Raw genomic sequence first — 14137 nt, 5'->3', positions numbered from 1 at the left:
TTTGTGGATCCTCGGCTCCCACCGGCTCCTTGGTTTCTTTTTTTTTTTTCCTGGGGGGGTTATATATACCGGGAGACCTCCTGGCTCGTGGTCCTCTGCCATATCTACTGGGGCCGTTACCCTAGAATGCCTCATTTCTAATATGTTTGAGTACATGTTTACATTTTCCTTATATACTATGGTTTCATATTATGCATTTCTTAAGGTACTGTACTTGACTTTGCCTTTTTTGCTTGTTATGTTACCCCCCCCTTTTTTTTTTTTTTTCTTCATTCCTCCCTTCCCTTCCCCTTTTTCTATCCTTTTTCTTCCCCTCCCCATGAAGGTTCTTTTTGTGTTATGTTGTTTGACGCACCCATGTGCCCGGTGGTAGAGCCGCCCCCTATGTGTGTCCTTGCGGTTGGGACGCAATTTCCACTGATTGTGGTTTCATTACAGTACCTTAGAGTGTACATTTTCTTCTTCTGTCTCTTGTTTCTTGTCTGTTTTTTTTTTTTTCTCTTTTCTCACGGATCCGGAGCAGCCCAGAGTAAGGTTGCATATGAGGATTGGACCGATATTCCAAGCGTACTTTGGCAGCTGAATTCCCTTGACTCAGTATGGCTTTAAAACCTTTGAAGATTTTTTTCTCAAAATATCCATGGTTTAATTCTCCGACCAAGCGTTCTAAAGTGTTCCATCATCTTAAGTCCCAATACGTGGACGTAGTCTGTCTGCAGGAGACAAGGTTTTCTCAATCCGCCACGTTACCTCTCTCACCATTATCCAACCTTTTTCTCTGCTTCAGCCCTTGAGAAGCATAGGGGCATGGTGATTGCTTTTAGACGCAATCTGCTGTTTACTTGTAACCTGGAAGTAGCTGATCCCACTGGTAGTTATTTGCTTCTCCAAGGTACCTTTTGGGACCAGGAGGTGACCCTGGTGGGTTATTACATACCAAATAGATTTCAACACAAATTTGTTTTCTCACTTGTTGAAGGTGATTTCGCACCACCAACGTGGTATTGTCTTATTGGCTGGGTGATTCGAATGTTGCTCTTAATTCCTTTGTCGATCGTCGTTACCCGATCGTTGTGACCTTTCTCAGGAATCTAAATTGCATGATACGCTACAAGCTTATGGTTTGGTTGATGTCTGGCGGGAAATGCATCCTACGTCGCAGGAATACACTTTTTATTCGGCCCCACACCTGAGCTTTTGCCGAATAGATCACGTTTTCATTTCCGTACAACATTTATCTTTAATTCAAAAGATTGTCATCTCAACCTCACCCTGGTCTGATCATGACCCATTGATCTATTCACTGTGTCTTTCTGGTATGGCTCTGCCCTCATTTCTGTGGAGACTCAATGAATCCCTGCGCACCACTCAGGCTTCTTGCTCCCAGGCTCTTTCGCACATTCAATCCTATTTTACGGACAATGTGGGTTCTCTATCCTCAGCCGTCACTCTGTGGGAGGCTCACAAAGCCACCATTAGAGGTCACTTGATTCAGATTGCCTCATCCAGGAATTGGGCCAGAGAGAAGAGGATGTTGGAATTGACCTCGAAATTGGCTGTGGTAGACGCTACTTGGAAATCCTGCCCGACTACAGCCAATAGGAAAGCTCAAGATGTGGTGGCTGCTGAACTTGATCTTCTTTCCACTACACGAGCTGAGAAGGCTTTTTGCTGGGCCAGACATAGGTTTTATACATGCGCCAATAAACCGGGGCCAATGTTGGCCAAAAAACTTAATTTGCTAGGTCGCAAGCATAAACCTGTTCAACTCCGAATGTGGGGCGGTGGCCTTACCTCAGACCCTGTGAAGATTACTCATAGATTTGCGGATTTTTTGTCCTCTCTTTACCAAAAATCTGACACTTTTGTCGCTGAACATGCTGATAGTTTTTTCGCTTAGCTGCATCTACCCTCTTTATCCATTGCAGCCTGTGATGCCCTGAATGCGGATATCTCTGAATCTGAACTTTATCAAGCCATCAAATCTTTGAAGGCCTCCAAGGCTCCAGGCCCAGATGGGTTTTCTGGGCTCTACTATAAAAAAATTGCCACCGTTCTGGTTCCTCACTTGACGGCCTTTTTCAATTCTTTGAAGCAGGGTTCCCGGCTTTCTTTGGAGTCTCTTCAGGCGCTTATTACTATGATCCCTAAGAAATCTGAAGATGCCTTTGAACCAGAAGCTTCCAGACCAATCTCTCTGTTAAATGTGGACTTGAAGATTCTAGGAAAGGTTCTGAGCACTCGAATTAATAAGTATCTACTCTCACTTATTCTTCGAGATCAGGTTGGCTTCGTTCCGGGATGACAAGCTGCTGATAACATCTGTAAAGTCATCCATCTCATTCATATTTTGCATCGCCGCAGGATACCAGGGTTCCTTTTATTCCTGGACATTTATAAAGCATCTTGGGAGTACTTGACATATACACTGTCTAGATGGGGTTTTGTGACGCATTTCTGGCTTGGATCTCAGCTTTATACTCGTCCCTCGGCCTCTGTTAAATATGCAGGTTTCTTTTCCTCATCTTTTCCTATTTACAGGGGAACGAGACAGGGATGCCCATTATCACCTGCTCTTTTTGTTCTCGCCCTTGAATCTCTAGCTGCAGCCATTTGAAATCACCCGGATATTTCTGGTGTCCCCTATGCCGGCACTCAGTATAAGGCCAACTTTTATGTGGATGATGCTTTGTTGGTTTTAACCAATCCTCTCACCACTCTCCCTAACCTCCAGGTCATATTGGACCATTTTTCGACTATATCTGGCCTTCACATCAATTTGTCTAAAACCACGGCATTGAATATTACGCTCCCTGCCGACCTGGTTGACCGGTTGCAGATACAATTTCTCTACCGATGGGCATCCCATTCTCTGGCTTATCTTGGTGTTACACTTACTTCCTCCTACTCTGCCTTATTTTTGGCTAATTATTACCCCTTACTGCGCTCTGTTACTTCCCTGCTTCATTCTTGGCAGTTTCCTTCTTTATCTTGGATTGGCCAGATAAATGCTGTCAAGATGACTATCTTGTCGAAGATTTTGGACTTTTTCCGCACTCTCCCTATTCAGGTCCCTGCGTCTTTTTTCTTCGTGTACTGCAAAGCCGGATTCTCCGTTTCATTTGGGTTCATAAACGTCCCAGAGTGCCTAGAGCCACTCTGTATACTCATAGATTACAGGGAGCTTTGGGAGTTCCACATATTTCTAGATACTACTTGGCGGCTCAGATTTCCCAGCTGTCTATGCTTCATGCCACGACAGATATCCCGTTATGGGTACTCTTGGAATTACCCAACTGTGCCCCGCTTTCTTTAACTGCATTGCTTTGGCTCCCGCCTAAGATGCGTCCTCCGGATTTGAGCCCTATCATGCTTCACAGTTTATGAACCTGGGATTCTGTTAAATATTCGGGTAATTTGATATGATCTGATGATTTGAATGATGAATTTGATGATTCTACCTCTTTTGCCGATTACACATAATCCTTTATTTCCGCCAGGCCTAGAACATCCCCCTTCTTTATCTTGGTGGGTCTCCCATGGCTTTGTCATTGTACATGATTTCATGAGTGCTCGTACGTTTCCATCATGGGAATCTCTTCGAGAGGCAAGGGGGGTCCCGCCAGGGGAATATTATCGGTATTTGCAGTTGCGCCACTGGGTTTTATCCCTCCGTCGTACCTCTACATACCCTTACCGCAAAACGCCCTTTGAACACGTCTGATAACATTCCCCTGGTCTCATTTCTATAATTTTTTGCCTCTCTTAACAGTAGGTCCTCCTCATCACCCCTGTCTTATGTATCTCATTGGGAGCGAGATCTGGGTGTCTTGATTGCGGCGGAGGAGCGGCGGAGGGCCTGGGGAATGGTGGTGAAATGTTCATTCAATACAGTCACTCTTGAGGCAGCCTATAAAGTTCTCCTGTGGTGGTACTGGGTGCCAGCTCGGACTGTTCACTTTAATCCGACTGGAGGAGATAGGTGTTTCCAGAACTGTGGTTTACACGGAGACGTTCTGCAGATTTAGTGGTCGTGCCCGCGATTAATAGGCTTCTGGCCTAGGGTTTTTGGTTTGCTACAAGCTCTATTTCATATTACGGTCCGTAGGGATGCAAAGGTGGCCCTCCTGCATTGCCCAATTTTGGGTCTGTCTAGGTCTCAGCAGATTGTCTTCCAGGGGGTGAAGACCCAGATGAATGCTATGTTGTTCAATGAACGGATGTCTAGCATTCTTCATGATTCTCATCCGAGATTCCTTAAGGTTTGGGAACCTTGGATACGTGTTTTCTTGCCATCCCTGCCTCCTACTAGTTATGGCCTCCTATAGTCGCTGCCTATGCTAGACCCAGATCCGTGATCCTTCTAGTTTCCCTTCTTTCATGTTTTCTTTCTGATTCCCTTTTGTTTTATTTTCTTTTTCTTCTAACCTTTTTTCTTTTCTCTTCTTTTTCCGATATTATGTTGGATTACTGCTGCTATTTGGTTCGGATTTTGCCGTCGCTTCTTGATGTCATTGGACATTTCTTTATTTGACTAATACAAGTCAGCAGGATGTCTGTTTATGTGTTATTGTTCTGCTCTGCCCCTGCGAGGGCGTATTTTGAGCTTGTTATATTCTTAAAAACAAAACTTTCTTAATAAAAATATTGAAACAGAGTTTACTAGCAAATTTGTCTTCAGGAAAGCCAGCTCCTAACATTGCTCCCTTACTCCTTGCACATCATAGCCCTGTCTTCTTCTGTGATTGTCTAATTACTGTATTAGCCGGTGTATCTCCTCTACCCCCCAAACTCCCTCCTCTACCCCCCAAACTACAGAGTAACAACTTAGTCTACCTTGGCTGTAGAAATCACATCTTACATGGAGATTTCCATTAGTAGTTGTAGGACTTGTGGATGTCTAGACAGGAAAAGCTTTTACAAGTGAATAGCATGCATAAAATGCAAAAAAAACATAATGTATGTATAATCTTATAGGAAGATTGTTGTTGTTGAAATGGATGGTCTGGCAACAGGATCCATTTAAATCCTGATAATTCTGGTTCTAGGGAAGCGTGTGACATATCTGCTTATCCTAACACTGGGCTAAGCACAGTCACACGACTTGCCATTTACTGTTATATGGACCTCAGTTGCCAGCTATTACCAGGGACTTTGCAGTGGTGGAGATGGTAGCATTGGGGAAGCAGCTATGAAGGTAAATACAGGCTTAAAAGGATGCTTTCAATGGGGTGGGGATCGGCTTGGAAATCTTTCTTTATTTTGTCAGGTTTGTCTTACAGTTTAGGCTCGCAATGCATTGGATACAACAGGAATATTCAATGCAGTGTCCTCTGGGAGTCTTCTATCTACAACTGGACCACTTATCCAGTGGGGCGGGGGAGAGGGTAGCTGGGCATTGGAGGAAAAAAAAGGCAGCTAGAGGCCAAATGCTGCATACAGGATTCAGGACATCCAAAGGAAATAGTTAACCAGAGCTGCTGGGTCAATCAGACATGGTCCCCATGTTTTACACTTTGAAAAGGTTAAAAATATATCAATGTGTGTGTGGTTCTTTTTTTTTTTTTTCAAAATTTTTGTTTTGGAAAGAGGTTGGGTATGATTAAGACCACTTTTTTTTTCTTCTGTGTCCCATAGAAGGGAGATTTCACTTCACTAAGCAGATTTCTCCAAAGTGGTGAAGTATTTATTTTAAGACAGAAAAAGTGTATGAATTTGAAGATTTTACCCTCACACCCTTTTCCTATGAACAACTCAAATGTTTCAGATTTCCTGTCATTTTCTGTAGCAGAGGCAATGGTCACCAGGACAAGTACAGAGGATATTGTCAACTGACAGAACTAACAACATGAAGGGATATTTTTATATACAGATCTGAATGCATCTGCACTGTTTTCACAATAGAGACATACACACATGTGAGTAAAAATGCACTGCCTTCATATCCATAACACAAAATCCAAAAAGCTGCATCTGAGGACGTGTATACACATATATGATTGAAAATAAAGAACGGCAATTTTTACACATTAAAAAATTGATTATTTACTGATCATCATGCAGGAACATTTTGTTCTTGCCTTAATCAGTATTTTTTTATGTTGATGCATGCTAGTATCGTATCAAAAGTGCAGAGGTTACTAAAGGTACGAAAATTCTTGTACAACAGAATAAAAATTTGGAAGTGTGTACTGTGTTTTAGGACACGTGTCAAACACAAAGCCGCAGGCCAAATTGATTGAATGCAGAGACAATTTAATATGATAAAGGAATAGATACATTTATACAGCATAATCTTTCAGATACAATTGGCCTTTGAGGGCAACCATAATGTTTTTGAAACTGACACCCCTGCTTTAGAGGGATCCCTAATGACTTCCTTTTTCTCCGTCCAGATCTGCATGCATGGTTCCTCCACTACATGTACAGCACAGACTGCAAACAAAGTAATGTTTACAGTAGCTTTTTTGAAGTAGTAGCAGTTGTATTTCCAAAGGTGTTTGTGGTCCTTGGCTCATTTATCAGCATGATCTTCAAATAAAAACTGTATAAAGTAAACGCAATTAGACATTTCAGATGCCTGTGAGATGTCTTAAGCTGGCCATACATTATACAATTTTCTTCAATTTACTTTAGATTTACCTTCAACTATGTAGTACAAGGGCCTGTCTGATTGCATACAGATTGAAAGTGTTTAGGTTTGACCTCATATTATATGGTTTTTGGTAAATCTGAAGGAAAATTGTATAATGTATGGCCAGTCTTACAGTAAATAGTTCAGTGTAGAAGCAGTCCTGTAATTGCACTTACTGCCCACTGTCATGACCTCCATATTCCTCTCTTGTACATACTGCCCATTGTCATACTATCCATATTCCTTTCCTGCACATACTGCCCACTGTCATGACCTCCACACTCCTCTCCTGTACATACCGCCTATTGTCATACCATTCATTTCCTTTCTTCCTGCACATGCTTTCCACTATCATACCCTCCACATGTCTCTCCTGTATATACTGTCCTAATTATTTCTTGCACATACTGCCCACTATCATGACCTGCACACTCTTCTCCTGTATGTATTGCCAATGTCATACCCTCCACCCTCCTCTCCTGCACTTTTTGTTTTACTGTCATACCCTTTGCAGTCCTCTCTTGCACATATTGCCTTCTAAAATGCTTCTTTAAAATATTTTGCAGTATTCCCACCCTTTCGTGTTACGGAATGGGCACCCTCTTGGCGAGTATGTACTATAAATATCACTGTTATTTCAAGCAATAAATAATCATTATTACAGGTTTCAGAATCCAAACTGATCATTGCCACATGGAAATCTACCTGCATACCTGGGAAACAAAACCTCTTTAAAAAGCAACTTCAAGCATCAGGTTAAATTGGTGAACTGCGGAGACTATCCAGGAGTTTTATGTAATCTTTTGCAATCAATTCTGCTTTGCATTTTATTTATTTCAGGTACTAATATAGCGCCATCAATTTATGCAGCACTTTACATACATATATTGTACATTCACATCAGTCCCTAACCCTCAAGGGGCAATCTAAGGTCCCTAACTTACATTCATACATACACATACTAGGGTCAATTTAGACAGGAGCCAATTAACCTATCAGCATGTCTTCGGAGTGTGGAAGGAAACCGGAGGAAATCCACGCAGTCACAGGGAGAACATGCAGACTCCAGGCAGGTGGTGCTGTGGTTGGGATTCGAACCAGCGACAAATAGTTCCACATCCTTGTTAATTCAAGCAAATTTTCCTATTCAGATTTTGACTTTTGAGGTACCATGGATTAATGAACCAAGAATAAAACTGCACTCTTTCCTTCATGCCCTCACTGAGATACTGAAAGTAAGCCTCAAAGTCTGTGCAGGTAAACTGTGTGCTCCATATATATTTCTTTTATCTTTTTTTAAATTTTTAGTTAGTCATAAATATGATAGCTGTCATCTGTGACCTCTCCTTTCTAAAAAGTAGACTCCTGGCTGTAAGGCTGATTAAATGACTGAATTACTGACTTGGATCAAGTAAGCAGTTTAGAATAGGTAATTTATGACTGGAATTCCTGTTATGGTATATGCCTAAATCCAGAGAAGGCCAGACAGCTAGTCATTTTAGTTGGAATTCAGCAATAGGAACTGCCATATACCTCTCACTACAAATTTCCTTTAAAGCCTAGTTATTTCTCCCAGTCTGCTCCCTCCACTTCTGGAGCCTCTCTGAAAGTAATTTTTTTAATACTTTCCTTCTCTTGGATATTTTCTGGCCAGTCACATGACTGGAGCCTTCCTTTTAGCCTGATGTTATATCAGCTGCTCTCTGCATCATTATACTATGAGTACGGGTTGCTGTGGTGGTATTCCTAGGGGTGGAGCCATGATGCCCTGCACTTACAGGAAGTGGATTAAGTAATGCAGGGTGTAATACATTCTGGAAGAGGATCGGCACTAGATAGTATATTGCATAACAGCGGGTTTGTGGGGGATAGCACCAGAGAAAATGGCTTGTTTTCATTTTTTAACTGTTTCAATACCGTGCAATTTTACACCTTCCTGCCCAGGCCATTTTTCAGGTTTCAGCGCTCTCACACTTTGAATGACAATTGCGCGGTCATACAACACTGTACCCAAACTAAAATTTTATCATTTTCTTCACACAACTAGAGCTTTCTTTTGGTGGTATTTAATCACCACTGGGGTTTTTATTTTTTGCTAAATTAACAAAAAAAGACCAAAAATTTTGAAAAAAACCACATTTTTCTTTGTTTCTGTTATAAAAGTTTACAAATAAATAATTGTTCTTCATAAATTTAGGCCGAGATGTATTCTGCTACATGTCTTTGGTGAAAATAACCCAAATTAGGATGTATTTTTTAGTTTTTAGGAAAGTTATAGAGTTCACAAACTATGGTATAGATCTGAAAATTGATCAATCCTGAAGTACTGACGGCCAATCTAATTTCTTGAGGTCCAAGAATGTCAGAATAGTAGATATCCCCAAATGACCCCTTTTTGCAGAGTAGACAGTCCGACGTACTTCATAAGAGGCATGGCGAGTTTTTTGAAGTTGTATTTTTTTTGTCATAATTTTTCGGAAAATGAAAAAAATTATTTTCACTATTTTTTTTTTACATACTGTCACCAGTGCAGTACAGCATCATCATATAACTGGCATGGCGGTGAACAGGGACACTGACTGGTGACAGTATGAAAAAAAAAATATATATATTTTTTTTAAATTTTTTTATTTACATTTTTTATTACATTTTTTTTATTTTTTTTAAGATTTTTTTTCATATTTTACTATGACCAAAATAGTACAATGTTACCATAGTAACATTGTACTACTTTGGGGAAGTGATCAGTATTTTTTTTTTTTTTTTTTTTTACACAATTTGCTTATAGCAAAGAATTACTTTGCTATAAGCAAGCATTTACCTGAATGAAATCGATTCATTCAGCTTTTTTTTTTTTTTTTTTTTTTGTGCTTAGCTGTGATTTGGTCACAGCTAATCACATGACATGTGCATGTGATTAGCTGTGACCATTCACAGCTAGGCACTAGTATACAATGGATGGCATCATGAATGAAGCCATCCATTGTATACAACTGTCATGTGACCTGCTGTGATTGGTCACAGCAGGTCAAATGGTACCAGCAACGGGAGCCGGTACTCGGATCTGTCATCGGCCGTGTCCGAGGTGCACGGCCGATGACAGATCGCACTGCTGCGCCGCTCTGCACTAGCGCAAACGGCGCATGTGCGGGAGCACGCCAAATGGCGTGCACCCGGAATGCAGATACACATCTGAAGCCGCCAAACGGCCATTGGCCGGGCGGCTAATAGTTAAATTGCTGGGTTACTTTTTTAATTTACCTAGAATTAGATTTTATGGCATATGTGGTTTGAGCAGATGTGTCCTGTCTGCACAGCATCTCTATTATTGGGATGTACATTTAAGATTTCCCTTTCTAACAATGTTATAATCAATATAGCTAAACCTATGTTCTAACTGTAACTTGTGTTTAATGTTAGTGTTAAGATTAAAGGGCTTGAATGTATTGTAAAGACAATAATATTATTCAAAGCACAGTTATTTTCTTCTTTAAAGTTTATTTTTAAGCCATTTTTGTTAGCTAGGCATGATGCAATGTTTGCATAAGATGAATCCGTGATGGCACATGCTAATTTAGATAATTGGTCATTCATTTATGAGACCTCGCAGAACCCAGAAATAGCTTAGACATCAAAGGCTTTTAATGAATTACACATTCAAAATGAAAAAAAAAAACATTTCTAAAGTAAGTGAATGCCTTTGTCTACCTGGTCAGTGCCATTGGCACTTTGGCAAAATTTCCATTTGGAGCAATTAAATACCCATAACTTAAAATAATAGTCTTGCTGCATGCATTACTGTACCTGCTGATTTAAATGATTTTTTTTCTGTTTGGAGTGGATAAATCAAACATTTTTTTTTTATAAAGGTATATTTCAAAAACCAACAAACAGACCATTTTTAATTACTAGTTAAATTACTAACATTTATAGGTAAAGTTGATCCAGGGAATATCCCATTTCCTCTTGGGGGATCAGGAAGGATTTGTTTACCCTGCAGGAGCAAATTGGATCATGCTTTGCTGGGGGTTTTTTTTGCCTTCCTCTGGATCAACTGTGGGTAAAGGATTATAACTTTTTTTTTTTTTTTTAAATGGTTGAACTGGTTGGACTTTTTGTCTTTTTTCGCGCAGACTAACTACTGGTATGTAATTCCTGCACTTCTCACCACTGCCAAAAAAGAGGCAATAGAGAGTTAAATACTACAGTTTTCTGAAGGCGCTAATTGCCTGGTTCTCAAGAATCATTGTTTCCAGAATCATCAAACCTTACATAGAAGTATGCAGATTAGAACATTATTTGTTGCTAGCTAGGTCACTGATGCAGATATTGGGAAAGTAAGACTGTATACAAGTCAGTGGAAATTTCAGAAACAAGTCAACAATGGCAGCACAACACAAGTTTCTTTTAATTACAGTCAATGCTATTCTGTTTACTTAACAATGGCTTTGGGAGGAAAGCAATAGCTGTTAAATCTCTCCATTGGATTCCCTAGAGCCATAGAATATCTGGCATGTATATAACATGCCATCATTCACTTATGACTCTTCAGTTTTGGCTAAACTAAAATATGTCAAATGGTATGATGTTTGAAAAATATTTTCTGTTACTATAATGTTTGCGTTTTCAACAGTTTACTGGTAGTAAAACACATGGACAGAGATAAACTTTATATATATTTACTTTGTATTGTATATCTTTTACAGAGATAGTTTTTACATGTCTTTACTTGTTTACAGAGTAATGCAGCCCATGGATGGTATTTTTTTTTGCTTTTCAACCAGGGGGTTGAAAGAAAAAAAAAAAAATGACTTGATTCCCGATCTACACATTCCAGGTGGATGGGGAAAACCTCCCCGCTGCTCTATTGTATTCTGACAGTGGGGAAACTTCCACACACTGGTCAGTTCTGCCTGCTATAATCTGCAGTGCAACACAAATCTGACAGGACGGTTGTGCAGAAGTCAACCAGTAGATCGACTTCTGTACAGCACCCTGCCCATACATAGATGAAAATGTGTCTGCTTCCTGCTGAACCGAATGAATTTCAATCCATGTATGGCCTGCAATAGCCTTTAGATACAGTGGGCATAGAAAATAATCGCCCCTTTTAAAAGAATCGCATTTTATTGCTTTGAAGTTTGAAATGAAGACAGACACAGTTTTTGTTTTATCCATCTGTATTTACTCAGTGCAACTTATAATATCCAAGTGAAAGATGTAACACCAACATGTCAGGAAAAAAAAATTAAAAAATCGGAATCACTGAGTTGGAAAAAGGAGCACCCCCTTGTGTCGGTATTTTGTTGAACCACCTGTTGATTTAATTACAGCCTTTATGCTGTTGGGATATGTCTCTACTAACTTTGCACATCTAGACTTTGCAATATTTGCCCACTCTTATCAATCCTTACAGGCCTATATGTTGGTATCAGAGACTCATTAGGAGTTGGGTGTTAATTCCTTCAGACCAAGAAGCTTTTTTCAGATTTTGTTATCATAGTTGTATATAGTACTACTCCTTGGATGAAGTAGGAACAAATCTGCAATATTATCATCCTACTTTTTATATCTAATGTTACATTCATAAAACTCTACATTTATACAAGAGATGAACAGGAAAGCAGAAGTATTGTTAATATCTTCTAGGCATTTTTCATAAAGCAAGTAAACAAGTCATAAAGATTAAGATACTTGTTTTCATTCTATCGCTGTGTATCCATTAAGCTTCCAGATATAATTTCATTTCAAAATAAAGAAAATTCATCCGTAGGTCATCCCAGCTAAACAAAATACTGCTTCATTTTATAGGGAATAAAGGTCATAAGTAGATATTTAAAAAGCTGTATTACTTTGAAATGTTTTAATACATTATATTTTTAAAATGTTTTCTTATGATAGACATCATTGATTTTAAATGAACTCATTTGTCTTATAATGAAACTGTCGTGAATATGTGTAGCAAACTCCAGTGCGCTACTAGAATAGTGTAGTATGTTATAGGCAAGGGTTTTTTTTCTCAGAGAAAAGGTGTAGGAACTCTTCCCCCCCTCCCCTAGATCATGGTCTCTGCCCCCAAACTGCCCTTAGAACTGCTCCCAGGAACCGCCCCTTCTCTCCACCCCTACACGCCTGGCACCGCCCCTTTAGAGAACAGGGAACCAAATAAGCTTTGGGAGGACTATACAATTTGTATGGAAGTTGTTATTAAAAAGCAATGCAGTTATATGTACAAAATATTTGAAATATGCAGCCCTTACCAAAGTAAGCTCAGATGCACTTGCAAACTTTTTCAACTCCCTTGTCATACTGTATGTATCTACTCTACCTGCTTTTCACATCAGAGACATCTCCCCTATCCAGCAAAGAGACATTCCCATTTTTAGCACAGAGACATCCCCCATATCCAGCAAGAGACAGCTCCAGATGCAGCAAAGAGACATCCCCATATCCACCAAAGGGACATTCCCCATATCCAGCAAGAGAAATTCCCATATCTAACAAAGAGACAGCCCCATATTCAGCAAGAGACAGCCCTATATCTAGCAAAGAGATAGCTTAATCCAGAAAAGACATCCCCATATCCAGCAAAAAGGGACTACCCCCATATCCTGCAAGAGACAGCCCCATATCCAGTAAAGCAACCAACATCTCAGTTCAGCAAAGAGACATCCTCCATATCTAACAGATATCCCCCATAGCCAGCAAAGAGACAGCCCAATTCAACAAATATACATCCCCATATCCAGCAAAGAGACATCCCTTATATCCAGCTGTCTCTTTGCTGGATATGGATGTATCTCTTTGCTGGTTATGGAGATGTCTCTCTGCTGGATATGGGGATGTCTCTTGCTGGATATGGGGGATGCCTCTTTAAGCAAAGATACAGCTTAACCCAGCAAAGTGATATCCCCATATCCAACAAAGAGACATTCCCCATATCCAACAAAGAGCCCAATACAGCAAAAAAGACAGCTTAATCCACTAAAGAGACATCCCCCATATTCAGCAAAGAGACAGCCCAATCCAACACAGACATCCATCAAAGAGACATCCCTCATATCCAGCAAGGAGATATCTCCATATCATGCAAAGATAGCTTAATCCATCAAAGAGACATCCCCCATATGCAGCGAAGAGACAGCCTAATACAGCAAAGAGACACCCCCATATCCAGCAAAAGAGACAGCTAAATCCAGCCAAGGGACATCACCCATAGCCAGCAAAGAGACAGGCACAGCACAGTTCCAATCAGCAGCATTATCATTTACTGAAAAATTAGACCAATGAACACTAGCACTGCAGTAAGCACAGTCAGCCAGGAAAAGGACAGACTAGCTACCCACACATCTCTGATACACATTGAGTTGACAGGCGCCTGCTGCCAAAATGAGCTTCCTGTCTGCAGGGAGAGGTGGAGCGGAGTGCAGTTCATTCCACCTTCCACTCTCTTGGGCTGCTGCCAGAGTTGAACAGCAAGAGCTGTGAAAATGTGGAATAGGC

This window comes from Staurois parvus, unplaced genomic scaffold (assembly GCF_062004578.1).
Source record: "Staurois parvus isolate SC_StPar_1 unplaced genomic scaffold, SC_StPar_1.0 ptg000205l, whole genome shotgun sequence".
In the NCBI taxonomy this organism is placed as follows: Eukaryota; Metazoa; Chordata; class Amphibia; order Anura; family Ranidae; genus Staurois; species Staurois parvus.
The sequence above is the reverse complement of the archived record's forward strand: the minus strand, read 5'-3'. Positions refer to the sequence as shown.